Here is a 27,322-nt window from a genome sequence, read left to right on the forward strand (position 1 = left end):
CACACTGCTGAGAAGTCAACCTATCTACCTCCCACAATAGAGGAGGAAACTGGATTTGTAGCCTTTAAACTTCTTTCATTGACAACAAACAGAAAAAGTCTACAAGATCTCAGCCCTGGTATAAATATCTACCATGGCTTCTCATAAAAAACTCATCAGAGGGCGATGCCTGTGGCTCAACGGAGTAGGGCCCCAGCCCCAAATGCCAGAGGTGGCGGGTTGAAACCCAGCCTTGGCCAAAAACAAACAAAAAAAAATATCAGAAAAGAGCAGTGTAGGGGAAACAACTAATTTATTCTTTGAATAGTTGGCTCCAAACAGTAACAGTAGAACTCAAATGCCTTTTTTCCTTAGAATAATTGGTTATAAATAGCTTCAGGCCACTATAGAATCTGGGTTTATAAGGTTGTGACTTGGCATATTATTTCACTTTAGTATTATAGGAGTGAGAGTGAGGGTCTTTTCAGCTTTCTCCATCTGGGGTAGAATCATGTCTTACTCATTGTTTCGTTTTCATCTCATCCCTGGTCCCGAAAATTAGGACATCTACTCCAAACCAGAATATCAGGCTTAGATTCCAATTTGAGACTATAATTGATCTAAGTGTCACTAGGAGAGTGAATTTACCTTTCTGTTCACCTTTTTATACCTTTGATAAGGCAAATAAAAAGGAGAAAATGACCAACTCTCTGATGCTATTTCAAAGATTAAACAACACACAATAACTGCAAAATACCAAGTACCAAATATGTGATCAGTAAATATGTTGTAAGCTTCAGTTTTGATATCTTCTCTTTCCCACTCTAAAGAAATTAATTATTCTCTGATTTGTCTAAGTGTTTCCTTACATGTGGAATGTGAGAACCAGGAAATAAGATTTGAGACTTGTTGAGATGCTTTGGTATGGAAGAAATGAATGAAGCCAGGTATTTCACATCAGACAGGGTGAGAAATACTTCTAAAATACAAGTACCTTCATGTGAATCACAGAATGTGTCCTACTCAGCAGAGGAAATCCTGGTTGTGCCCTCTGTAGGAAACCAATTCTGAAAAGATATCCCCAGCTTTGGGCTAGAGCAATGTCTCTGCAGAACACAGAGCCTGACATTGAAGTACAGGCTATAGTTCACTCGGGCTGCCAAGCCTGGCTTCTGTGTGCAGGACGCAGTTTATTCATGCCTGACCTGGGCCTCATCTGGTGAAATCACACCCAAAGAATGAAGTCCAGATATGAGGCCCTTCTGCTCCACTTTGATTTGCAAGCCACACACTATTTGCTTTTGAGCAACTCAACAAATGAGTTGAAGAGACTGCTGGGGAAGCACTCTTTTAGAAAAAGTAGTTTTTTTTTTCATCAAATTTATAAAAATTAATGTAAATTAATTAATATATTTTTGCATTATATATTATATTTTAAATTTTTTATTAGATCATAATTGTGTACATTACTGCCTTTATGGAGTACAATGTGCTGATTTTATATACAATTTGGAATGTTTATACCAAACTGGTTAACATATCATTCACCTCACTGATTTAATTGTTGTGTTTAGACACATACACTCTATTATTTGTATATTTGACATGTACGTCATGCACAGTAGGTAAGGTCCCACCAATTACCCTCCTTCTGATTACCCTTCCTCTGCCTGTCCATCCCCCCCTCCACCCTCCTCTTCTCTCCTTCTTTCTGGGCTATAATTGTGTCTTATCTTTCGTATGAAAGTGTGGGTGATTATGTATTGATTTCATAATGCTATTGAGTACATTGGGCATTTTTTTCCTTTTTTTTTTTATTTTTGTAGTTTTTGTCTGGGGCTGGGGTTGAACCTGCCACGTCTGGCATATAGGGCAGCGCCCTACCCCTTTAAGCCACAGGTGCCACCCGGGCATTTTTTTCCCCATTCTTGAGATACTTTACTAAAACGAATATCATCAAGCTCCATCCATGTAAACATAAAAGAGGCAAAGTTTTCATCTTTTTATGGCTGCATAATATTCCATGGTATCAAAAACATGAATTAGGGGATAGATACCCTATTTAACAAATGGTGCTGGGTGAATTGGCTAGCAATTTGTAGAAGAATGAAACTGGACCCACACATTTCACCATTAACAAAAATTGACTCTGACTGGATAAAAGATTTAAACTTAAGACATGGAACTATAAAGATTCTTGGAGAGAGTATAGGGGAAACACTTGAAGAAATTGGCCTGGGAGAATACTGTAAGAGGAGAACTCCCCCGGCAATCAAAGCAATACCAAAATTACGTTACTGAATTACGTCACATTACTGGGATCTGATCAAACTAAAAAGCTTCTGCACAGCCAAGAACACAGTAGGTAAAGCAAGCAGATAGCACTCAGAATAGGAGAAGATGTTTGCCGGTTATGTTTCTGACACGGGTTTGATAACGAGAATTCATAGAGAACTCAAACTTATTAATAAAAAAAGAACAAGTGATCCCATTTCATTGTGTTCAATAGACTTGAACAGAAGCTTCTCTGCAGAAGACAGGCACATGGCCAGCAGACACATGAAAAAATGCTCATAATCTTTAATCATCAGAGAAATGCAAATCAAAACCACTTTGAGATATCATCTAACTCCAGTAAGATTAGCCCACATAACAAAATCCCCAAACTTCAGATGTTGGCATGGATGTGGAGAGAAGGGAACACTTCTGCAGTGTTGGTAAGAATGCAAACTAATACGTCCCTTCGGGAAAGAAGTTTGGAGAACACTTAAGGAACTAAAAGTAGACTTGCCATTCGATTCTGTAATTTTTCTACTAGGTATATGTACAGATGACCCAAAATCACTTTACAACAAAGACATTTACACAAGAATGTTTTTGCAACCCAATTCACAATTGCCAAGTCATGGAAGCAGCCCAAGTTCCCAATCAAATGGATTCACAAATGTAAATTAATTTATAAATTAATGCTAATAAAATTTTTAAAAAGGGTCTAGAAGGAAGGCTCTAATGAAGTTTCCATATCTCCATCTGGATTGAGTGTTTCTTTCTTTCTTTTCTTGTCCTAGATGTGCTTCAAGAAGAAAAAGATAAAGGATAAATCAGTTAAAAGGCAGATGGTCATTCATTTCTCCCTTCACTCACACTGTCTCCTCCCAATCAGCCAGAGCTCCTCCTCGATTCCTATCTAAAGGACTCTCTTCTCACTCCCACCTACCTCTTTGGATGAGTTCCTGCCCTTTGAGCCATGTCTCCCCTCCCCTTGGTTGGGACCATGAAATGGGGTTCGCAGTACTACACGGATGAGGACAGGGGAAAAGTAGGAGAAGCTGGAGAAACATAGCAAAGAGGAAGGAGCTGGGGTACTCAATGCAAGGAGTTGAGGGGAAGGTTCTCCTTGTATAAAAAGTTGAAAGGAGAGTACAAAAGGTATTTCTGATCAAGAAATATTTGTGATGTTTGACTTGTGGCCTCTGCGCTGAAGCCATCTGAGAGCCCACGTATGACTGTGCGCTAGGATGTGTCAGCCTTGGCTCTGAGCTGTTTTTATTCCAGTAGAAGGCTTTGTTAGTGTTCCTATAATCTTGTAATCTCTGTCTTTGTGACAGTGTGGCCTCTGACATGGAGCCCCAACCACCCCTGTCTGCTGCAGTGTATGTCTCTCACTAAGGCAGGTTCTGATTCGCTCACGGGCATCCTTGATTACTTAGGTGTGATAGGAGCTCTGCTGATAGCTCTCAAATTAAATTCCCTTTGCTGATCACTGTGTGTCATAAAGAATTAAATTAGTTAATATGTAAAACAATGGAATTTTATAAGGCTTACTTAAGATTATAATTGAAAACCCCTTAGAAGAAGCTGAGTCATCCTGAGTGCTCAGTAAATATTGACATCAATATGATTAATGTAACTATTTTGTTCAGATAGTACCAGGCACAGCCACTACTTTAACAACTATGTCTATAGTGATGTAATTCAGTCAAAGACCTGCTCTAAATTATCTTTTAAGTTCAATATCTATATATCACATGGATATTCATAATTTCCTATGGAAACCCCTCCAACTTAACCTGTCTAAAAAGGAAGACATTTTTTGTTTCCTGGAACATGATCTTTCTACTGTGTTCATAGGGGTATATTCAAGAATAAATGGAATAATGTACATGAAAACACAACTTTTACTTCTACTAGACCCAGATATTTAATTAGCAGAAATGTCATTATTAGCATTGTTATTTCACAGTCTATGCAAGGCTTGTACAAGTCTACAGATGTATCATAATTCATGTTGACTATCTGTGGGGTCCCCCAGTAAGAATATGGCGAATAGGAATAAAAATAATGTCTCTCTTTTTCCCCTGTATAGTAATTTTAAAGTAGCAATATGTCTGGTTTCCTGACCATTCTGTGCTCTTTGCTTTAGGGGAGTTGGGACAAAAGATAGAGAGAGAGAGAGACAGAGAGAGAGAGAGAGAAATAGCCTTCTTTTGGTTTTCAAAGAGAAGACTTATGGAAATCATATTACAATCTTTGGGATCACCCAGGATGTATATGAGCAAGGACTTCTTTCAGAGCTATGTGATTCCTAAGCCAAGCAGAGTTTATGTGCAGCCAAATAACTCTTATGGCTGTGGAAATATTTGTGTTGCCTACATAGAAAGATGGGACTTACGAAAACTCCATATAGTCCCTTTTAAGCCAGAATGTAGGTGAAGTAAGTTCCTTCCCAGGATGTTGTCTTGGGATGTCCACTTATGTTTCTGAAGTACCAGAGAAAGTTGGGTCTGAGCTGGTAATGATGAGGGATGAATTGCATCCAGGGTCACCTAAACCAAGATGGCTAAAAAGCAGAGGCTGCTACTTGACCCTCAATGTGGATTTCTGACCCATATGTGGATTTTTTTGAGGAAATAGGATTTTTTGGACCTATTAACAGCAATAAACATTAACTGTAAACCCCCTATGTATAGGTAGCTTGTCTTCAACTAGCACGTGTGAGGTAGTGGTGAACGCTGCAGCCTGGGTCAGAGTCCCTAATGCATTGCTGCAGACAACGGTCAAAATATTTTTTTATTAATTTATAAAATAATTAGGAATTCTTGTGCACAAAATGTTTTGTATTTACTTACTATTTTTTTTTACAATGAAGACTTAATTTCTCGCTTTAAGCCAAAATACACCCCAGTAGAGGATGTTTTTTATCTCTCTATCATTAGTTTCCCGTACCGTTTAACACATATTACAGCTGAACTAAAATCACGTGCTGTTTTACAATTTTGATTTTGTGTATGGACTATTTTGTCTGCCTTGAAGACTTTCTTATGTCTGTCTTTATTTTGCTTAGACCAATAAATAGTACCTACTGCATGCTAATTTCTTAGAATGTACAGGGTCCTGTACATACTAGTAGAAAAAATACATGTCCACTAGCCCCTTAATTGTTAGATCACTTGATGAGGAACATGAAAGATACTTCCCCAACATCACGCAACAAATGGGCCACATGCAGACCAAGTCCATCCCACTCCAAATCCCTTGCTTTTGACCACTATGTGAGAGTAGTACCACACTGGCCTAATTTCAACTGTTTTAGCATTTTCCACTGGTTTCAAATCCTGTTGAAGCCAACAACGACTACCCTTGTCTCAGTACACTTTAAGAAGTTTCTCTATTGAAATATGAGTGCAAGGGCATTATCTATTCTGTCATGCTTAACTTGACTCTATGTGCTATAGAAGGTGAAATCTGGTCCTTGCAAAGCATAAACCAAATAATTTTCCTTTTGAAAAACAAATACTTGTGTATTCAAGTCTCACCTGGATAAAACTATGTGTGTTACTATATAGTTTGATTGTGCCTCTTCTCTTTTGCAGTCGAAAGAAGAAGAATTGAAGTGTATCTCCTTCTTCGCAGGGAAAACCATGACATTTTTTATTCCCCACCACTTCAGTGATGCTTCCTGTATCATCTTGAACTTCATAGATTGTTCTCTGACCTGTTAGTGATTTCTGCAACAGAAAATTAATATCCAATTCCTGAGAACATATTTAATAACTACCTCACAGATGAGAAAGTCCCTGTGATGGGTTAAAACAAGTCTCAGGACAAGTGCTAGAACTGTGTAGACACACATGGGCCTTAGGCCAGGTTTTCTCAGTGAGCGCTTCCTTATTATCCTTTTTAAGTCTTTCCAGTCCTATGTATTTCTCCAATAGTTATGTGTATAGAACAGTGGGTTATACATCTTCTTACTTTCAACTGCATTCCACCTCCAGGCAAGCGATGAATCTCAAAGCACCTTTACACAGGGCAATCTGAAATCCTTGGCCAAAGGGATTCAAAAATTGCCAAAATTTGCAAAAGTAACAGGAAAATACCTAATCCTTCTAATCCTGTAGTTTCCTACTAAAAATTAATGATCAGTCCCATAAGTTGGCTTGAATCCTCCTTTGAATAACTTCTGGAAAGAGCTGAACAGACAGAACAGTGAGGTAAATCTTTCTCCTCAAAATCATTTGTTTGAGAATCTGCTTTACAGAGATCCTGAGTAAACATCAGCAGAACAGCTTCAGCGTTATCTCCAGGGCTGAGTTCTATGTCCCACATGAATCCCGCCTCCAAAGAAAGGTGAGAGGCAAGCTTTTGTCCTTTGACACCTTACCCAGCTTCAATTGTTATCTGCCTGCTGCAAAAAGGAGGAAAGGACGGCAGTGCCTGTGGCTCAAAGGCGTAGGGCGCTGGCCCCATATGCTGGAGGTGGTGGGTTCAAACCCAGCCTTGGCAAAAAAAAAAAAAAAAAAAAAAAGGAGGAAAGGAGCAGATGCAGCAGATTTTGCAGCCCCCAATTTACAGTTCCATTAATATCAGCTAGCCCAGGGCCTCAGCTGCTGGCTTTTCCCTTTTCATTCCTTGGGTTGCCATGCTGCCATCTCCCTGCTTTCTTTTCTCCCACGTCCCCATTATCTTTCTGTCTCATTCCCTCTCTCTTTCTAAGCATATAAAATAAATTCCATACTCATATAGTAATTTTTGTCTGCAGAAATTGTACCTCCACCGCATACCATGAGCACCTCCTGAGCTTTCCACTGCCACACTTGCTAGGCTTTTTTGGCCTTTGCCCCTGTGCAAAATGGATGATCATTTGCTACAAGTATTTATTCAGTATGTTATGTGGATGTGCAATAAGAACTATTTAAGGGAACTTCGTCCTCCTTCTGAGCTCAGGACCTTAAGTTCAAACTTTCAGTTCTTTGCTCACCACAGCTACACATTTCACTCATTAATTCTAGAATTGTGCTCATAATAATGATCACTTTAAAAGTGTGTAGCCAAGAACATTTATTAACAGTTGTATACCAGTGCGGGGCGGGGCGGGAGTCAGAGACCATCTGTTTCCACGTGTCCTGGCTCCCCCACCATTGGTATGCCACTGTTTTAAAACCAGTTACAAACCTGGGCGGCGCCTGTGGCTCAAGGAGTAGGGCGCCAGTCCCATATGCTAGATGTGGCGGGTTCAAACCCAGCCCCGGCCAAAAAATCACAAAAAAAAAAAAAAAAAAAAAAAAAAAAACAGTTACAAACCTAACAAATAGTTACTAAATTGGTAGACTGAACACCTATACGTCCATGGCCCCATTTTATGAGTAATATTTTGTTTTATCTTTCTGTATTTACAAGAACTTCTCTTCTCTTTCACCACTGTGATGATGATGATGATGAACTAGTTGCAAAGACAGTCATAATCCTTCACTCTAAAATATTCAATGCATGTCTCCCACTTAACCACAATAATTAAACTCAGGAAACTTAACATTTTTATTACTATTATCCAAAATGTAGTTAGTACTATGATGTGGGACTTTGGAGATTCATGGATTTGTTACTGAGAACCTTTTCTGGGAGAACAAAGCCTGTAAAGATTGTTTTGAGGAGGTAGTTTATTTAAATATGACACTAGCCTAGAATTACTCTAGGAATGAGATTCATAAAGATAATTTGGGTGTTACAGAAAGGAATTTATATATATAATGTATATGTATGTGTGTGTGTATACACATTCTTGTGCATTTTAAAATAGTGTGGAATTTTAAATTGCACATGAACTTTATGGATACCCTGTGTGTGTATATTTATGTGTGTGTGTGTGTCTGTGTGTATAAAAATATCACATAGGCCAGGCATGGTGGTTCATCGCTATTATCCCAGTACTTTGAGGGGCTGAGATGGGAGAATCACGTCAGGCCAGGAGTTCAAGACCAGCCTGGGCAACATCATGAGACCTTGTCACTACAAAAAATTTAAAAATTAGCGGGGTATGTTGATATACACCTATAGTCCAAACTATACAGGGGGCTGAGTTAGGAGTCACTCAGTGAACAATGACTAAAGAAAAAAGAGCCAGTGTGTGGTGGCTTATGCCTCTAATCCTAATACTTTGGTAGGCCAAGGCAGGAGGATCACTTGAGCCCAGGGGTTCAAGATAAACCTGGGCAACATAGTGAGACCCCCACCCCCAATCTCTATAAAACTAATTAAGAAAAATCAGCCAGCTGTAATGGTGCACACCTGTAATGCTAGCTACTGGGGAGGCTAAGCTGGGCAGGTCTCTTGGGCCCAGGAGGTTGAGGTTACAGTGAGCTATGATATTGCCACTGCACTCCAGCCTGGGCGACACAGTGAGACCTTGCCTCCAAAGGGAAAAAACAGTATGAAAAAGAAAAGAAAAAGGGGTATTAATATTTCCTTCCTGAAAACTTGCAAGGAGGGATTTCTTAATTGATTAAAATTTCTCTTTATTATAATGTGTCCTACTCTGAAAACTTTCTTTTATAATCAGAATGTTTAACTCATTTATCTCTCCTTACTGAGAACCAAACAAAAAACGTAAGTTAATACAGATTGAGCATTCGAAATTTGAAATCTGAAATGCTACAAAGTCTAAAACGAGCACCCATATGATGATGCTCAAAGGAAAAGCTCATTGGGGAATTATGCACATCAATGTTCAACCAGCACGCATAATGCAAATATTCCAAAATCTTAAAAAAATACCAAAATATGAAATACTTCTGGTCTCAAGCATTTTGAGTATAGGACAATCAACTTGTAAATACAAATGTTTCACTAGTTAATAAAAGCCAGAAACCTGGAAAAAAAAAGAAAAAAAAAGAGTGTGTACCCAGAATAATGCAGGTAAAATAAGGGGTTAATTGGGAAAATAAAAATACTGTGTTGTGAGCTGTTGATTATATTAGATCTATTTGAATAAATAGCAGGCTCTAGATGGTTCCTTGGGTTTACATGTCCTATGACAACCAGATTCATGAATTCAGACCTTGCCATATCAGTAAAACCACTCTCTGCTCATTATTTTGCTGATATACCTAAATGACGAGTTTGATTACATGACTTTCTAAGTCTTACCTAAATTCCTCCTTCTGAAGTGTTTAATACCTTTCTGATGAATGAGTCTCCTTTGGTTAGAATCTGACCTTAATGGTTGACTGCCTTCATTTTCCAGGAATGATCAGTCTATTCATTTCTTGCTCTTTGGCTATAGACATTGGGACTCAAACCTCAAAGGGAGATACTTCATCCCAAATAAAAATATACTGATTATTGCTAAGTGGAGGTAATAAAAATAAATTTAGTACCCCAACATTATATCCAATAGGTGGGAACTTATCTCCTCGCTTCTTGAATTTAATGGTGTTTTTCTCTCTTGTAGGCCTGTGGTTGTTGATCTATTATTTTCTGATTAGGACTTTATCATACAAATGAAAATAATGTAACCTAATCATGTGTACCCTCATATTAACCTGAAACCAAAAAAAAATTTTTTTCTTTTTTTTTTTTTATTGTTAAATCATAGCTGTGTATACTAGTGCAATCGCCTGTACCCATTCTAAGATGCACCATAGATGTGGCCCCACCCATTACCCTCTCTTCACCAAAACCTCCCCCCTCCCTTCCCTTTCCTTGGCCCTTTCCTCATAGTCTTGTGCTATAGTTGGGTTATAGTCTACATGTGAAAGCTATAATTTAGCTTCATAGTAGGGCTGAGTACATTGGATACTTTTTCTTCCATTCCTGAGATACTTTGCTAAGAAGAATATGTTCCAGCTCCATCCATGTAAACATGAAAGAGGTAAAGTCTGCATCTTTCTTTAAGGCTGCATAGTATTCCATGGTATACATGTACCACAATTTGCTAGTCCATTCATGTGTTGATGGGCACTTGGGCTTCTTCCATGACTTAGCAATTATGAATTGGGCTGCAAAAAACATTCTGGTACAGATGTCTTTGTTATGTTGTGACTTTTGGTCTGCTGGGCATAAACCTGGTAAAGGAATTATAGGATCGAATGGCAGGTCTATTTTTAGGTCTCTAAGTGTTCTCCAAACATCCTTCCAGAAGGAATGTATTAATGCCCTTCCCACCAGCAGTGTAGAAGTGTGCCCTTTCCTCCACATCCACGCCAACATTTCTGGTTTTGGGATTTTGTTATGTCGGCTACTCTTACTGGGGTTAGGTGATATCTCAGAGTAGTTTTGATTTGCATTTGTCTGATGATTAAGGATGATGAGCTTTTCTTCATGTCTTTGTAGATCTTCCATCGGTCTTCTTTAGAGAAGTTTCTCTTCAAGTCCCTTGCCCACCCTGAGATGGGGTCACGTGTTCTTTTCTTGTTAATATGTTTGAGTTCTCTGTGGATTCTGGTCATTAGACCTTTATTGCAGGTATAACCTGCAAATATTTTCTCCCATTCTGAGGGCTGTCTGCTTGCTTTACTCACTATGTTCTTGGCTGTGCAGAAGCTTTTAGTTTGATCAGGTCCCAGTAGTGTATTTTTATACTACTTCAATTGCCTGGGGAGTCCTCCTCATAAAATATTCACCCAGGCCGATTCCTTCAAGGGTTTTCCCTGCACTTTCTTCAAGTATTTTTATAGTTTCATGTCTTAAGTTTAAATCTTTTGTCCAGTGAGAGTCTATCTTAGTTAATGGTGAAAGGCGTGGGTCCAGTTTCAATCTTCTACAGGTTGCCAGCCAGTTCACCCAGCACCATTTGTTAAATAGGGAATCTTTTCCCCACTGAATGTTTTAAATTGGCTTGTCAAAGATCAAATAATGGTAAGTAGCTGGATACATCTCTTGGTTTTCTATTCTGTTCCAGATATCTACTTCTCTCCTTTTGTGCCAGTACCATGCTGTTTTGATCAGTATGGATTTATAGTACAGTCTCAGGTCTGGTAGCATGATTCCTTCTGCTTTGTTTTTATTACTCAGTAATGTTTTGGATATTCGAGGTTTTTTCTGGTTCCATATAAAACGAAGTATTATTTTTTCAAGATCTTTAAAGTATGACAATGGAGCTTTGATAGGAATTGCATTAAAATTATATATTCCTTGGGACATTTTAACAATGTTGATTCTTCCCAGCCATGACCATGGTATGTTTTTCCATCTGTTAACATCTTCGGCTATTTCTTTTCTTAGAGTTTCATAGTTCTCTTTGTAGAGATCTTTCACATCCTTTGTTAGGTATACTCCCAAATATTTCATCTTCTTTGGCACTACTGTGAATGGAATAGAGTCCTTGACTGTTTGTTCGGCTTGGTTATTGTTGGTATATATATAGGCTACAGATTTATGGGTGTTGATTTTGTAGCCTGAGACATTGCTATATTCCTTGATCACTTCTAAAAGTTTTGTAGTAGAATCCCCGTGTTTTCCAGATATACAATCATATCATCTGCGAAGAGTGAAAGTTTGATCTCTTCTGACCCTATGTGGATACCCTTGATGCCTTTTCTTCCCTAATTGCAATGGCTAAAACTTTCATTACAATGTTAAAGAACAATTGAGACAATGGGCAACCTTGCCTGGTTCCTGATCTAAGTGAAAATGATTTCAATTTAACTCCATTCAATACGATATTGGCTGTGGGTTTGCTATGGATGGCCTCTATTAGTTTAAGAAATATCCCTTCTATACCAATTTTCTTTTTTTTTCCCCCTTTTTTTTTTTTTTGTTGTTGGGTATTCATTGAGGGTACAATAAGCCAGGTTACGCTGATTGCAATTGTTAGGTAAAGTCCCTCTTGCAATCATGTCTTGCCCCATAAAGTGTGACACACACCAAGGACCCACCCCCCTCCCTCCCTCTTTCTGCTTTCCCCCCCATAACCTTAATTGTCATTAATTGTCCTCATATCAAAATTGAGTACATAGGATTCATGCTTCTCCATTCTTGTGATGCTTTACTAAGAATAATGTCTTCCACTTTCATCCAGGTTAATACAAAGGATGTAAAGTCTCCATTTTTTTTAATGGCTGAATAGTATTCCATGGTATACATATACCACAGCTTGTTAATCCATTCCTGGGTTGGTGGGCATTTAGGCTGTTTCCACATTTTGGCGATTGTAAATCGAGCTGCAATAAACAGTCTAGTACAAGTGTCCTTATGATAAAAAGATTTTATTCCTTCTGGGTAGATGCCCAGTAATGGGATTGCAGGATCGAATGGGAGGTCTAGCTTGAGTGCTTTGAGGTTTCTCCATACTTCCTTTCAGAAAGGTTGTACTAGTTTTCAGTCCCACCAGCAGTGTAAAAGTGTTCCCTTCTCTCCACATCCATGCCAGCATCTGCAGTTTTGAGATTTTGTGATGTGGGCCATTCTCACTGGGGTTAGATAATATCTCAGGGTTTTTTTGATTTGCTTTTCTCTAATATATAGAGATGATAAACATTTTTTCATGTGTTTGTTAGCCATTCATCTGTCATCTTTAGAGAAAGTTCTATTCCTGTCTCTTGCCCATTGATATATGGGATTGTTGGCTTTTTTCATGTGGATTAATTTGAGTTCTCCATAGATTCTAGTTATCAAGCTTTTGTCTGATTGGAAATATGCAAATATCCTTTCCCATTCTGTAGGTTGTCTCTTTGCTTTAGTTAATGTCTCCTTAGCTGTAGAGAAGCTTTTCAGTTTAATGAAGTCCCATTTGTTTATTTTTGTTGTTGTTGCAATTGCCATGGCAGTCTTCTTCATGAAGTCTTTCCCCAGGCCAATATCTTCCAGTGTTTTTCCTATGCTTTCTTGGAGGATTTTTATTCTTTCATGCCTTAAATTTGGCTGACTGGATTAAAAAACACAAGCCATCCATTTGCTGTCTGCAAGAAACACACTTGGCTTCAAAAGACACATTAAAGCTCCGAGTCAAGGGTTGGAAGACAATTTTTCAGGCAAACGGAATTCAGAAGAAAAGAGGAGTTGCAATCTTATTTTCAGATACATGTGGATTTAAAGCAAACTAAAGTCAAAAAACACAAAGATGGTCACTTTATATTGGTCAAGGGAAAAATACAACAAGAAGACATTTCAATTCTAAATATTTATGCACCCAATTTAAATGCTCCCAGATTCTTGAAACAGACCTTACTCAGTCTGATCAATATGATATCTGATAATACCATCATAACAGGGGACTTTAACACTCCTCTTACAGAGCTGGACAGATCCTCTAAACAGAAATTAAACAAAGATATAAGAGATTTAAATGAGACCCTAGAACAACTGTGCTTGATAGACGCATAGAGAACACTCCACCCCAAAGATAAAGAATATACATTTTTCTCATCACCCCATGGAACATTCTCCAAAATTGATCATATCCTGGGACACAAAACAAATATCAACAGAATCAAAAGAATTGAAATTTTACCTTGTATCTTCTCAGACCATAAGGCACTAAAGGTGGAACTCAACTCTAACAAAAATGCTCGACCCCACCCAAAGGCATGGAAATTAAACAATCTTCTGTTGAATAACAGATGGGTGAAGGAAGAAATAAAACAGGAAATCATTAACTTCCTTGAGCATAACAACAATGAAGACACAAGCTACCAAAACCTGTGGGATACTGCAAAAGCAGTTTTGAGAGGAAAATTCATGGCTTTAGATGCCTACATTCGAAAAACAGAAAGAGAGTGCATCAACAATCTCACAAGAGATCTTATGGAATTGGAAAAAGAAGAACAATCTAAGCCTAAACTCAGTAGAAGAAAAGAGATATCCAAAATCAAATCAGAGATCAATGAAATTGAAAACAAAAGAATCATTCAGAAAATTAATGAAACAAGGAGTTGGTTTTTTGAAAAAATAAATAAAATAGATAAACCATTGGCCAGATTAATGAGGAATAGAAAAGTAAAATCTCTAGTAACCTCAATCAGAAATGATAAAGGGGATATAACAACTGATTCCACAGAGATACAAGAGATCATCTCTGAATACTACCAGAAACTCTATGCCCAGAAATTTGACAATGTGAAGGAAATGGATCAATATTTGGAATCACACCCTCTCCCTAGACTCAGCCTGGAAGAAATAGAGCTCCTGAACAGACCAATTTCATACAATATACCAATTTTCTTAAGTGCTCTGATCATGAAGGGATGATGGATATTGTCAAAGGCTTTTTCTGCATCAATTGAAAGAATCATATGGTCTTTATTTTTAAGTTTGTTTATGTGTTGATTTACATTTATAGATTTATGTATACTGAACCAGTATACGTAAATATACTTGAGACCCTGGGATAAATCCGACTTGGTCATGGTGTATAATTTTTTTCATGTGTTGTTGGATTCTGTTTGTTAGGATCTTATTGAGTATTTTAGCATCTATATTCATTAGTGATATTGGTCTATAATTTTCTGTTCTTGTTGGGTCTTTCCCTGGTTTGGGGATCAAGGTGATGTTTGCTTTGTAGAATGTGCTAGGTAATATTCCTTCTTTTTCTGTATTTTGGAAGAGGTTTAGTAGTATAGGTACTAGTTTTTCTTTAAATGTTTGGTAGAATTCTGATGTAAAGCCATCTGGTCCTGGGCTTTTCTTTATAGGGAGATTTTGTATAGTTGATGCTATTTCAGAACTTGATATAGGCCTGTTCAACATTTCCACTTCGTTCTGGCTAAGTCTTGGTAGCTGGTGTGCTTCCAGGTATTGGTCAATTTCTTTCAGATTTTCATATTTGTGAGAGTAGAGTTTCTTGTAGTATTCATTAAGGATTTTTTGAATTTCTGAGGGGTCTGTTGCTATTTCATCATTACCATTTCTGATTGATGAAATTAGAGATTTTACTCTTTTTTTCCTGGTTAGGTTGGCCAGAGGTTTATCTATTTTATTGATCCTTTCAAAAAACCAACTTTTGGATTTATTGACCTATTGTATAATTATTTTGTTTCAATTTCATTTAATTCTGGTCTCATTTTGGTTATTTCTTTTCTTCCGCTGTGTTTGGGGTTGAAGTGTTCTTCTTTCTCCAGTAGCTTGAAATGATCCATTAATTTATTGACTTCCTCTCTTTCCATTTTCTTGAGGAAGGCTTGTAGTGCTTTAAATTTCCCTCTTAGGACTGCCTTTGCAGTATCCCAGAGGTTCTGATAATTCGTGTCTTGATTGCTGTTTTGTTCCAAAAATATGGTGATTTTCTTCTTAATCTTGTCTATAACCCATGTATCCTTCAGCATAAGGTGGTTTAGCTTCCATGTTTTTGTATGGGTATGCAGGTTCCTGTTGTTATTTAGTTCAACTTTTATTCCATGATGGTCTGAAAAGTTGCAAGGAATAATTTCTGTTTTTTTAAATTTGCTGAGGTTAAATTTGTGGCCTAGGATGTGGTCAATTTTGGAGTATGTTCTGTGGGCTGATGAGAAGAATGTGTATTCAGTTTTTTGGGGATGAAATGTTCTGTAGATGTCTGTTAAGTCCAGATGTTGAATGGTTGAGTTTAAATATAAAATTTCTTTGCTTAGTTTCTTTTTGGAGGATCTATCCAAGACTGCTAAAGGGGTGTTAAAATCTCCAACTACTATGGAAGTGGAGGAAATCGAGTTGCTCATGTCTGTTAGAGTTTCTCTTATAAATTGAGGTGCATTGTGCTTGGGTGCCTAAATATTAATAATTGAGATCTCATCATATTGACTATTACCTTTAACAAATATGAAGTGTCCATCCTTATCCTTAATTTTTTTTCATTGGCTTAAAGCCCATTGCGTCTGCAAACAGGATTGTAATGCCTGCTTTTTTCTGCTTTCTATTTGCCTGGAGTATAGATGAGCATCCCTTCACCTTGAGTCTATATCTGTCTTTTAATGTAAGATTCGATTCTTGGATGCAGCAGATATCTGGCTTGAGTTTTTGTATCCAGTCTGCCAACCTATGCCTCTTTAGAGGAAAATTTAAACCATTCACATTAATTGAGAGTATTGATAAACCTTTCGAGAGACTGGTGGACATTTTTAATCCTTGCGACTGTGGAAGTTGGAATTTGATCAAAAATTTTTGGGGTGGGCTTCCTTTTGTGGTGGAGAATTACACTGGTCTTTATGGAGGATAGGTCTAAGAATGTCCTGGAGAGCTGGTTTAGTTGTGGCAAATTTCTTCAACATGTGAATGTCGTTAAAGTATTTAATTTCTCCATCTTAAATGAAGCTCAGTTTAGCTGGGTACAGGATCCTGGGTTGAAAGTTATTTTGTTTTAGGAGATTAAAAGTCAATGACCATCCTCTTCTAGCTTGAAAGGTTTTAGCAAAGAGATCTACAGTTATTCTGATATTCTTCTCCTTGTAGGTAATGGTTTTCTTTCGTCTGGCAGCTTTCAGAATTTTCTCCTTCCTATTAACTTTAGTGAAATTGATTATGATGTGTCTGGGCGATGTCTTATTTGGGTTGAGTCGTGCTGGAGTTCTGAAACTGTCTGCTATCTGAATTTCAGAATCTGTTGGCATGTCTGGAAAGTTCTCCTTCATAATCTCATGGAGAAGAGACTCTGTGCCTTGTGAAGCCACTTCATCACTTTCGGGGATCCCTATAAGATGAATATTGGTTTTCTTCAAATTATCCGAGAACTCTCTCAGAGAGTGGTCTGTTTTTGCTCTCCATTTCTCTTCTTCTTTGAGGGTTTGTTTCGAAAGCTTTGTCTTCAATGTCAGAAATCCTTTCTTCTGCTTGCTCCATTCTGTTACTGAGGGATTCTATGTGTTTCTCAGATCTTTGAGGGATGCAACTTCTTGTCTCAATGTGTCGAAATCTTTGGTCATTTGGTCTTTTAATCCACTGAATTCTTGAGATAACTTTTGGAATTCTAATTCAATCTTATTTTCTATCCATATCCTAAATTCAATTTCTGACATCTCAGCTATTTGTTTGTGCATGGGGTCTTGTGCTGTTTCTGCCCAATTGATCCTTGGGGGAGTTGATCTACTCTGATTATTCATATTGCCAGAGTTTTTCTGTTGATTTCGCCTCATGATGGTTTTTCACCATTGCCTCTGGCTGTCCTCAGAGTTGGGGAGGTGTCTCTCCGAGATTAGACTCCAACGGGATCACTCTATTGTTGCTGGATCTTTGTAGGGAGTGACCCTGTGTAGTTCCTCTGGGGCTGCTCTAGCTAGGGAGTTCTGGTTGTGGAAGCAGCTCCAGTTTGTGACACACCCGGATCCAGCAACAGGGCTGGGGGTGGTACGCATGGTTGTGGGAGTGCCAGACACCCAGTGACTTTGGCACAGAGAGCCCAAGGCTCCAGCAGTCTCTGGCCAGGAGAGGAGCTCTGTGCAGCGGCAGGGAGGGCTCCAAAGGGCACGCAGCTACCAGAATTCCTGTCCAGATGGACGGGCTAGTGTGGAAGCTAGGAGGACACAGGAGGGAGGACGCAGGGCTGTGTGGCTCCCGAAGTTCCTGGTCAGGGAATGTGGAGGCCAAGTGGGTAAATTCTTGGTAAATTCTGACAGAATTCTCTATGTTAGTTTGATTCAGCATCATCTATGGACATCCTTGAGAAAAAGGTGGCAAGCTGATCTCTGGTGCTTCCTTACATTTTCAGTGAGGTTTAGCTTATTGGCCACTAAGAACACCAGGAATGCTAGGAAAATGAAATATTTCAAAGACAAAAATGAGAAACAGTTAGAGTCTCTTTATAACTGTCCCAAGCCATGCAATTGCCACAGGGAAGGGAGAGAGGAGTTGTGAAGCAACGTTGAGGCTCCTCCCATCAACATTCTTAGTTTTCCATTCTGTGAGTCAGAGTGCGTATCTTTGTCAAAATGAAAAAGGGAAGGGCAGAGAGGGAAGTGGATGGGAAGAAATTGCTGAGTGAGTCAATGTATATTATTCGGGGGATAGACACAGATAAAAACCCCGACTTTACAGTATTTAAAATATACATATTAAATAGTGTTTCTGAAGACTCCAAATTCTGTGTTTCAAAGCATGTCTAATCCCACAGGCATAGGAAAGGTGTTCTCCACTGGTTTGAGGAGAAAGTAACACTGAGACTCAAATTGTCATCTAGAGAAAATGACATTTAAACAGAAGAAGCTCAATAACACTTCTCTGACACGGAACACCTCAGCATCGTTGTGAGATAAAGACCTACAGGAACACATTGGAAGTAACATCCAACAAGAAAAAAAATCAATAAGATTAACACACACTACAGACCAAAAGATAAGTAAGTGGAAAAAATCAACTTGATTATGTGTGCCTGTGTCTTAGAAAGAAAACCTTGATTGAAGAGAAGAGAAACACAGAGTATACTGATATGGTGGAAGGAGGAAGGAAAAAAAGTTATGACAATGTACTAGTTAATTTCTTAGAGGGTGAAATAGAGTTTCAGAGATATAGAAGTGTCATAAATTGATGAGACCAGATAGCTAACTTCAACATATATTAAAAGGCCTAACCAGTTAAGTGACAACTTTTGTAGAATTTAATTTAAGAAACTGACATACGTGTTGTTAAAAACAATCACTTAAAGGTGAAAATATTTGAAAAATTATGGTGGGACCACACCTATGGAGCATATTGCAAGGGTACATGTCAAATCTACTAAGTATAGAGTATAAATGTCTTAACACAATAATTAAGGAAATGAAGTGAAACCCTATATTAACTAATTCAATCTAAGCATTCCAAATTGTATATAAAGTCAGAACATTGTACCCCATAAATGCATTAATGTATACATGATCTATGTGTATATGACTTAATAAAAAAGATTATTTTTCAAATAATCACTGAAGAAAAGCCAGTTTATCTATGTAAGCATAACTCTAAATAGACTTTAAGACAAAGAATAATTTCAGATACCAAATAATGATGAAAGGTTGGACTCTTAAGAAAATATAACTTTTGGTTATGACTTTATATAATGGTAATAAATATTTTATTTGTTATTGATTTACATTCCAATATATTATAATTACTCATATATTTCCTTTCACATACACACAGACATGCGCAGTTACTCTTACACACACATATATGTGTATACAGGCTTGCACACATGTACATGTTACGTATATACATAAGATACATTCTGTATGTGTGAGTAGATCTGTACACTATATATGAATTTGACAGAACTACAAAGAATAACACAATATTATGAATAACACAATATTAGGTATCTCTCAATTACTAAATGAACAAGGTAAAAATTATAAAGATATAAAAACATTTGAGCAGCACAATTGATAAAATAACAAGGTTTATCTAACATTTATAAAAGACAAAAATCAACATTTAAAATCTTACATTTATTCAAGCACACATGAAATAAATATTGTACCAGGCTATGTAAAAACTCTCAATTTTTCTAAGCGGGACACAGTGGCTCACACCTGTAATCCCAGCACTCTGGGAGGCTGAGGCCAGTGGGTTGCCTGAGCTCAGGAGTTTGAGACCAGCCTGAACAAGAGCAAGACCCTGCCTCTACCGGAAATAGAAAAACTAGCTGGGCCTGTGGCTGGCACCTGTGCTCCCAGGTACTCATCAGGATAAGGCAGGAGAATCTCTTGAGCCCAGGAGTTTGACATTGCTGTGAGCTACAACACCATAGCACCCTACCCAGGGCACAGAGTGGGACTCTGTGTCAAAAACAGTAAAAAAATAAAAACCAGAAAAATTGTAAAAGCTGCCAAGAGCATCCTTTTTCTATTGACTACGTCACTTTGCCTGCAGACAAAAATCACATTAACTTTCAGGAGAGCGTAAAGTAATCCCCAAATGACTGAAACTGCCTGAATACCTGGCACAGTTGAAGCAAGAGTAAAAGTTGCACACACTTATGAAAATAGTAAGGCACCACTTATTGGAAAGTCTGTATAAAACAGAAGTTTTCTATTCTGTGCGCATTTGTTCTTGTTTGTGAACTTGGACTAACACAAGGTACAGCCTCAAGTCCAGATGTGATTTTTACTTAATATTATTTCATGGTATGAGTGACCACTCTTCTTTTCCCCAGTCGCTCCCACAGCCCCTGAGTTCCTGACCACACCCCAGCCGAGAGTACCAAAGCCATTTTCCAGGTTACAACTTATGTTATTAGACACTTGGAAAATTATCTTTTAGAGGCTGCAATGGCCAAAATGCATATTCCCCATTTCCAGGTCTCAGTTGTGATGGGAAAAAAAAAATGTCTATTATCTTTTTAAATAAGTGAAGGATTAGAATCAAGCAACTTCAGTTATCAATTTCCTGGGGGTGGTTGACATCAGCCCTGCTCTCCTCGCCCCCCACAACCTGAAAAATGAAATACTGATTTTCTCCTTGTGACCTTATGCATTTGAAGGTAGCCAGAACTTCTCTACCAGTAATACCCCCCCAGCTCACCTCACTGGAAACTTCTTTGACAGTAGTCCAGATCTTGAGATATTTAGAAATGCACAAATCAATACTCATTTTGAGTAGAGAGATAACTCAGACAAGTTCTCAGGAATGGAACCAGATAGTGTTAGAATCTCCTCAAATGCTAACCCAATGAAGTATTTCCAAAGACAGCAAGGAGAAAGGGCCCAGTGCGATCCCTTTATAACTGTCTGGTGTTGTGCAATCGCCCCAGGCAGAGACTCCTCCCATCAGAGTCTTAGTCTTCCATTCTGTGAGTCAGAGAAAACAGTTTCCTTCCTATAAATACCTTTGCCCAAATAAAAAGGGATAGAGCAGAGAGGGAAGTGGATGAGAAGAAATTACTTAGTGGACACAATATACACTATTTGTAAAACCCTGACTTTACCACTGACATAATATAGCCACGTGAGAAAATTACACTTGTGAAGTAAATACTTATTAAAATAAATAAAATATATTTATTTAAATATTCTTTATCACAAATGTCAATAGCTTGAAAGCATTTCTGTATTGTAACCTTCATATCTAGCAGTCTCATCTGGGAGTCATTAGAGACCTAAATTCTCTTGAATGATGCTCAAGGGTGGAGAAACAAAGTGAGCCACCCAGACAGGTGTCCCTTCTTCCTGCACCCTGCGTGGCAGTGGCAGGAGGAGATCTTGGTAGAAGCATCAAGTGCCATCATCAGTACTTCCTGCATCTCCTGAATGGGGCGTGTCTGCTATAGAATCACTACTGGCCTGACACAACCACCACCACCCCCCAATCCCGCCCCGTTATTAGTAGTTAACAATCCTGGGGCTTGCCAGATCAGAAAATCTTGATGACTATTCAGAACTCTTCCTCTACTTATATATATGAAAGAGTTTATCATGAGCTGTCCTCCTGATTGTGACTAGGCTCCTTCTCCTCAATGATTCATGGTTACTTATTTCTCATTATTCCTAGAAAAATAAGTGGATGGTGGGGGCATATAGGGACAGCAGTGAAGTCTTCTTTTTGTTTTGTTTTGTTTGTTTTCAGACAGAGTCTCTATTGCCCAGGCTACAGTGCCATAGCTCACAGCAGCATCAAAGTCTCGGGTTCAAGAGACACTAGCCCCAGCCTCCCAAGTAGCTGAGGCTGCAGGTACCTGGATAATTTTTCTATTTTTAGTAGAGATGGAGTGTTGCTCTTGCTCAGGCTGGTCTCAGACTCTTGCTCAGGAAATCCACCTGCCTCAGCCTCCCAGAGTGCTGGGATTATAGGCGTGAGTCACCATGACCGGCTGATGGTGAAGTCTTAAACATTGTAGTAGTGCAGTGACCTTCTGGTACAGTAAGGGGCCTGTTAAACTGTCTGTTCACCACTGTTTCTTCAGCTAAGGACAGTGGGTACCCTTGGAACTACGGTAACCCCACATGTCACGGAAATACACCATCTAGCTGATGGTGTTATGTTAACCCTCCATCTGATCTGCAAGCAGGATGTGGCTAGGTGTGGCACAAGGAACCTCAAAGACAGCTCACACAGACAAATGATTTCAGGCTGTCTATGCCTCAGAAACAAGCTGATTGTCCTAATGTCAACTAGGGTCATGGGGAGGATAGGTAAGGTTTAGATGTGAAAGCACATGTGTACCTTTTCCAAAGCAGGAGAGATGGACACAAACACCTTTTGAGGTTCCTGACTGTCTTTCACAGGCTTCAGGTTGCTGTCAGGTGGATGCCTCGAGCTGCCCTTGGTGTGTGCTAGAAAGGGATAGTAAAGAAGTCAGAGAGGACCCAATCCAGGGCTTAGGGGACAGAGGACACCTGGCAGGAATAACCATGTTTCAGGACACTTTTATGTCTCTTTCCCTGTCATTATTTCATTTGGGGCAATGTCTTCATTTGAGACTCTGGGATATAACACAGAAGTTACTGCCACCAATAAAGAGAACTTAGAAAAATGCTCCATAATCCATATTGTGCAGAGGAAATTTTGATAGATGAGAGAAACAAATGCTAAAGTGTGCAGTTTTCCTTCCTCTGAGACAGTAGCTGAACAATTAGTCATTTGTGTCATCACAGAGGAAGTTCACTAATAGAACATAAAAGAATACCTGATATGCAGAAAAATGTCTGCATGAACTTGAATGACTTCTCATCTGAAGTACTAATTCCTAGGCCATTCCGACCTCAGGGGTATTTCCCTCCAGGTTGATGCCCTACCAAGGTGTTGTATATTTTGCATGTGGCACAATACCAACACACCAGATGCTTTTGTAAATAAAGTTTTATGTAAACAAAGCTTACTGATTTATGCATTGTCAGTGTCTGTGCCATGGTGCAGCTGTGGGGTTGCCAACCTTCAGGAGAGTTCATCTGGCTGCAGAGCCTAAAGATTTTACATTTCCTAGAAAATGTTTGTCAACCTGTACTCAGCCATCATTCTAGGAAATAGCAGAAAGACTCTAAGGAGAAAAGTGAGAGTAGTATTCAGAGAAGAGCAATCATATCAGGAAACCATGGTCAGAGCTTTTAAGGTCCATTGTAGGCCCATGGGCCAAAGCTTATGATATGGCTTGAGGTCTCCAAGCAGAAAATGAAAATGAAGAGTGTCAAAGCCCTTCTTCAACTGATTATCTATAAAGGGCAGACTGAAACCTATTAAAATAGGAGCTCAGCAAAACTCATTGACATATTCAGGAGGTCATCAGTCAGCTGACTAAGTTGCTTCACAAGGAAATAGGCATTTCCTTCTCAGGAAACAGTGATAGAGTGATGAATGTTGCAACATCCTTAAACCCCTTAGAACACATTCATAACCCATTATGATTTATTTAATATTGATAGGATTTTTGTTTCTTTGTTTCTTGAGACAGAGTCTCACTCTGTGGCCTAAGTAGAGGGCCATGGTGTCATAGCTCACAGCAGCCTTAAACTCTTGGGCTCAAGTGATCCTCTTGCCTCAGCCTCCCAAGTAGCTGGGACTACAGGCGCCTGCCGTAATGCCCAGCTATTTTTTTAAGGACAGGGATTCACTCTTGCTCAGGCTGGTCTTCAACTCCTGAGCTCAGGCAATCCACCTGCCTCAGCCAGCCATAGTGTTAGGATTACAGGTGTGAACCACAGTGCCCAACCTGATAGTTTCAATTTTTAAATGTTTTAAATATTTATTTATTTTGATGAGGGAAATGGTCCTTTTTCCTTTTTGGATAATATATAGTAGAACCTCCAGAGCTGACCACCTTCCTACATTGACCACTTCCTTAAGTTGACCTAATTTTCGTAGACCATAAATGCACCACATGTACTCACAGTACAGTGCATCTCCTTATTTGGCCACCTCATCCGCATGCTGGCCAGTTTGTCACCGTCCATTGGTTGGTCCATTTACGGAGGTTCTGCTGTATTTATTTCATCTTGGTACGATGGTAGCACTGGTATTTCTAAAAGAATGTGTTTAGGATTATTAATATTTTCTCCTCAAATATTTGATAGAAGTTACCAAATGTCTATTCCAAAAACTTTCATTGTAGAAAGACTTTTGGTTTGGCTTCCTTTTTCTGTAATCAACCTAGGAATATTTGTGTGTTTCATTTCTTTATGAAACATTTTTGGTAAGTTGTGCTTTAGAGGAATTTTGTCTCTTAGATCTAAGAAACCAAACTAGTTGGCATAATCTTATTTGTAATATTCTTTTATTATCTTTTTAATATGTGTATTACCTGTAGTGTCATTTCTTTATATTTCTGGTATTGGTCATTTATATTATTGCTCCTTATTTTATTTTTTTCGACTAATGTGAGCAGGTAGACTCTCTCCCAGAAGGATGCTTAGGGAAAGCCAGAGTCAAGAGGAAAGCTAGGAGAACATTGAAGGAATTTGAAGCCTTTGGCACCTATAGCTGGAACAATTTTCAAACGATGTTCTAACACCTCACCAGATTAACAATTTCATACTGAAGTTCTAGATATCATTTCAGTTCTTTTTTTTTGATTGTTTTTTATTTTTTATAGATTTAGGGGGTACAAATGCAGTTTTGTTATGTGGATATATTGCATAGCTTTGAACTCCTGGCTTTTAGTGTAGCATCATCCCCATCCTATGTGTAATACCGATGAAGCAGTTTCCCTTCCCTCACATCCCTTCCACACTTCCAGGTCCCAGTATCTATTATTTCACCTTCTACGTCCATGTGCCTGCATTATTTAGGTCCCACTCATAAGTGATCACATGCAGTATTTCATTTTCTGTGACAAAACATAATTTAAATTTTCTTTCTTAGTCAACTTAACAGATAACTATTTCTTTAAAGTGATAATAAAAACATTCAGTAATTATTAGCATACAGATAAATGAAATAAATGACACAATTGTCATAGGGGAAGAGATGGAGGAATTGGAAATTCTCTGTTATAAGTTAGTTACCTGTAGTAGATCTGAAATAATCACAGCATTATTTGAAGTTAGAGTTACGTTACTTAAAAATATATTTTGGAAACTCTCAGACAACTATAAAAGAATTTTAAAAAGAAGCATAATTCACATACTATGAGGCGAAATAAAAAGGAATCATAAAATGCTCCATTGAAACCATGAAAGGCAGAAAAAGAGGGTACAAAGAAACAAAGAACAAATGCAACAAGTAGAATTCAGTTAAAAACGTTATAGATAGTAATCTAACTCCAGCAGTTACTGCAGAAGAGCCCTGATTTGTAGCATTTGCAAATTTCCATTAGATTGGTAGCATCACCTCCGCTGATTTAATTATGCCAAATGTTTTACAATCAGCTCAGTATGTCCTCAATATTTACCAATCAGTTCTTTCTACCTTCCAGCTTGGGAATGATTAGGCTCCAGAACACCACTGCCTTCAATTCTTTCTTTCCCCAAACATAGCGTCTGTCTGTCTGTGTGTCTCTCTTTCTGATGCAGTCTTCAGGATAATTGTCAGAATATATAAGTAAAATGTTAAATTGATCAGGCATTCTTCTGCAGAGTATCTTTGAATTATAAGCTTTTTTTTTTTTTTTTACAATAATCTTCCATGTCTCTTTTTATGACAAAAGGCAGCTACTTTACCTTCTGGCCTCATTTTCCATACTGTTGCACATACATCATCCGTTTTGTAGAGCTGTTTATGTTGTTTCAAACTTCTGAGTATTTGTAGGTGACATTCCCTCTATCAGTAGCTTCAGTGTCTTCACCTCACTAAGAGCGGTAGCATCTACTGAATATTGACCCCTTGCGATGTATGAGTGTATTAAAAGTACACACATTAAGTCATTTGATTTTAAAATCAACCCTATAAGGCATAGTTTTTCCATTATGAGAAGACAATTATTGTCTTACTCCATTTGGACTGATACAAAAAATATCACAGATTATGTGGCTTAAATGACAGGCATTTCTCCTAGTTTTGATGCTGGGGGCTCTAAAGTCAAGGTGACAGCCAGTTCATTGGTTGTTTTCTGGTGTAGGCTCTCTTCCAGCCTTGCAGATAACCATATTTTTTCTGGGTCCTTACCTTGTAGGAAGAAAGAGGGAAAGGAATGAGAGAGAGAACTTGATACTGCTTCTTATATGGGCACTAATTTCATTATAATAAGCCCACCCTCCTAATCTAATTCACCCCCAGGCTCTATATTTTTAAATATCATCACTTTTGGTGTTAGGGCTTCACCATATGTATTTGGGGGACACAATCCTGTTCATTTAAGCTGTTTTTCCAATAGTATCTGACTAGTGAACATTGGAGCCAGATTCAAACCAGGTCTATCTTATTCCAAAGTCCACACTCTTGACTACTAAGCAAAATTACTTCCCTGCTTTACTTTTACCATTTAGCATAGCATTCGTACCCTTTTAAGCTCACATGAATGCCAGTTCCCTCATTGTCTCTCTCTCTCTTTATTTTTTTTAGAGACAGAGTCTCACTTTGTCGCCCTCAGTAGAGTGCCATGGTGTCACAGCTCACAGCAACCTTCAGCTCTTGGGCTTAGGTGATTCTCTTGCCTCAGCCTCCCAAGTAGCTGGGACTACAGGCACCCGCTACAACGCCCAGCTATTTTATTGTTGCAGTTTGGCCGGGGCTGGTTTTCAACCCTCTACCCTCTGTATAGGTGGCTGGTGCCCTACCCACTGAGCACAGGCACCGCCCCCCCCACATTGTCTCTTAACAAAATTTTCTACTTAGATCAGCTGTTCTCAACCTGTGGGTCTTGACCCCTGTGTGACAATGAAAATACATCCTGCATATCAGATATTTACATTACGATTCATAACAGTAGCAAAATTACAGTTATGAAGTAACAGCAAAAATAACTTAATGGTTGGGGGGTCACCTCAACACGAGGAGCTATATTAAAGGGTCACGGCATTAGGAGGCATTAGGAAGGTTGAGAACCACTCACTTAGATTATTAGCACAAGGGCATTGCTTGGATTCTCATGCTTCCTGTTGGGGCTAGACTTTTGGGGTTTAACCACAAGAAACAGAGTATTTACCAAGCCTAAACCATGTTTCATCTTTTGGAAAATTAGCCCTTATCTATCTAATTCCCACCTTAATGAAAGTATGAATTTCAGATATCAGCTTCAATCTTTGGATCATTGATCTCAGTTGAAAGCAGGTGTCAAAGCTTATCTCCTTCCTCACTTTTTTTTTTTTTTTTTTGCAGT

The 27,322-nt window shown here is 38.5% G+C and overlaps 1 long non-coding RNA gene across 1 annotated transcript; it reads right to left on the reverse strand.

The window, feature by feature from the left end:
* Positions 1–332: 332 nt before the first annotated feature.
* On the reverse strand, positions 333–20,796 carry LOC128596894 (uncharacterized). The gene is made up of 3 exons (XR_008383162.1): positions 20,659–20,796; positions 5,796–5,987; positions 333–3,052 (listed from the first exon to the last, which is right to left on the reverse strand). It is a non-coding gene; the product is annotated as an uncharacterized LOC128596894 (long non-coding RNA).
* Positions 20,797–27,322: the final 6,526 nt, after the last annotated feature.

Source organism: Nycticebus coucang, chromosome 10 (assembly GCF_027406575.1).
Source record: "Nycticebus coucang isolate mNycCou1 chromosome 10, mNycCou1.pri, whole genome shotgun sequence".
NCBI classification, from domain to species: domain Eukaryota; kingdom Metazoa; phylum Chordata; class Mammalia; order Primates; family Lorisidae; genus Nycticebus; species Nycticebus coucang.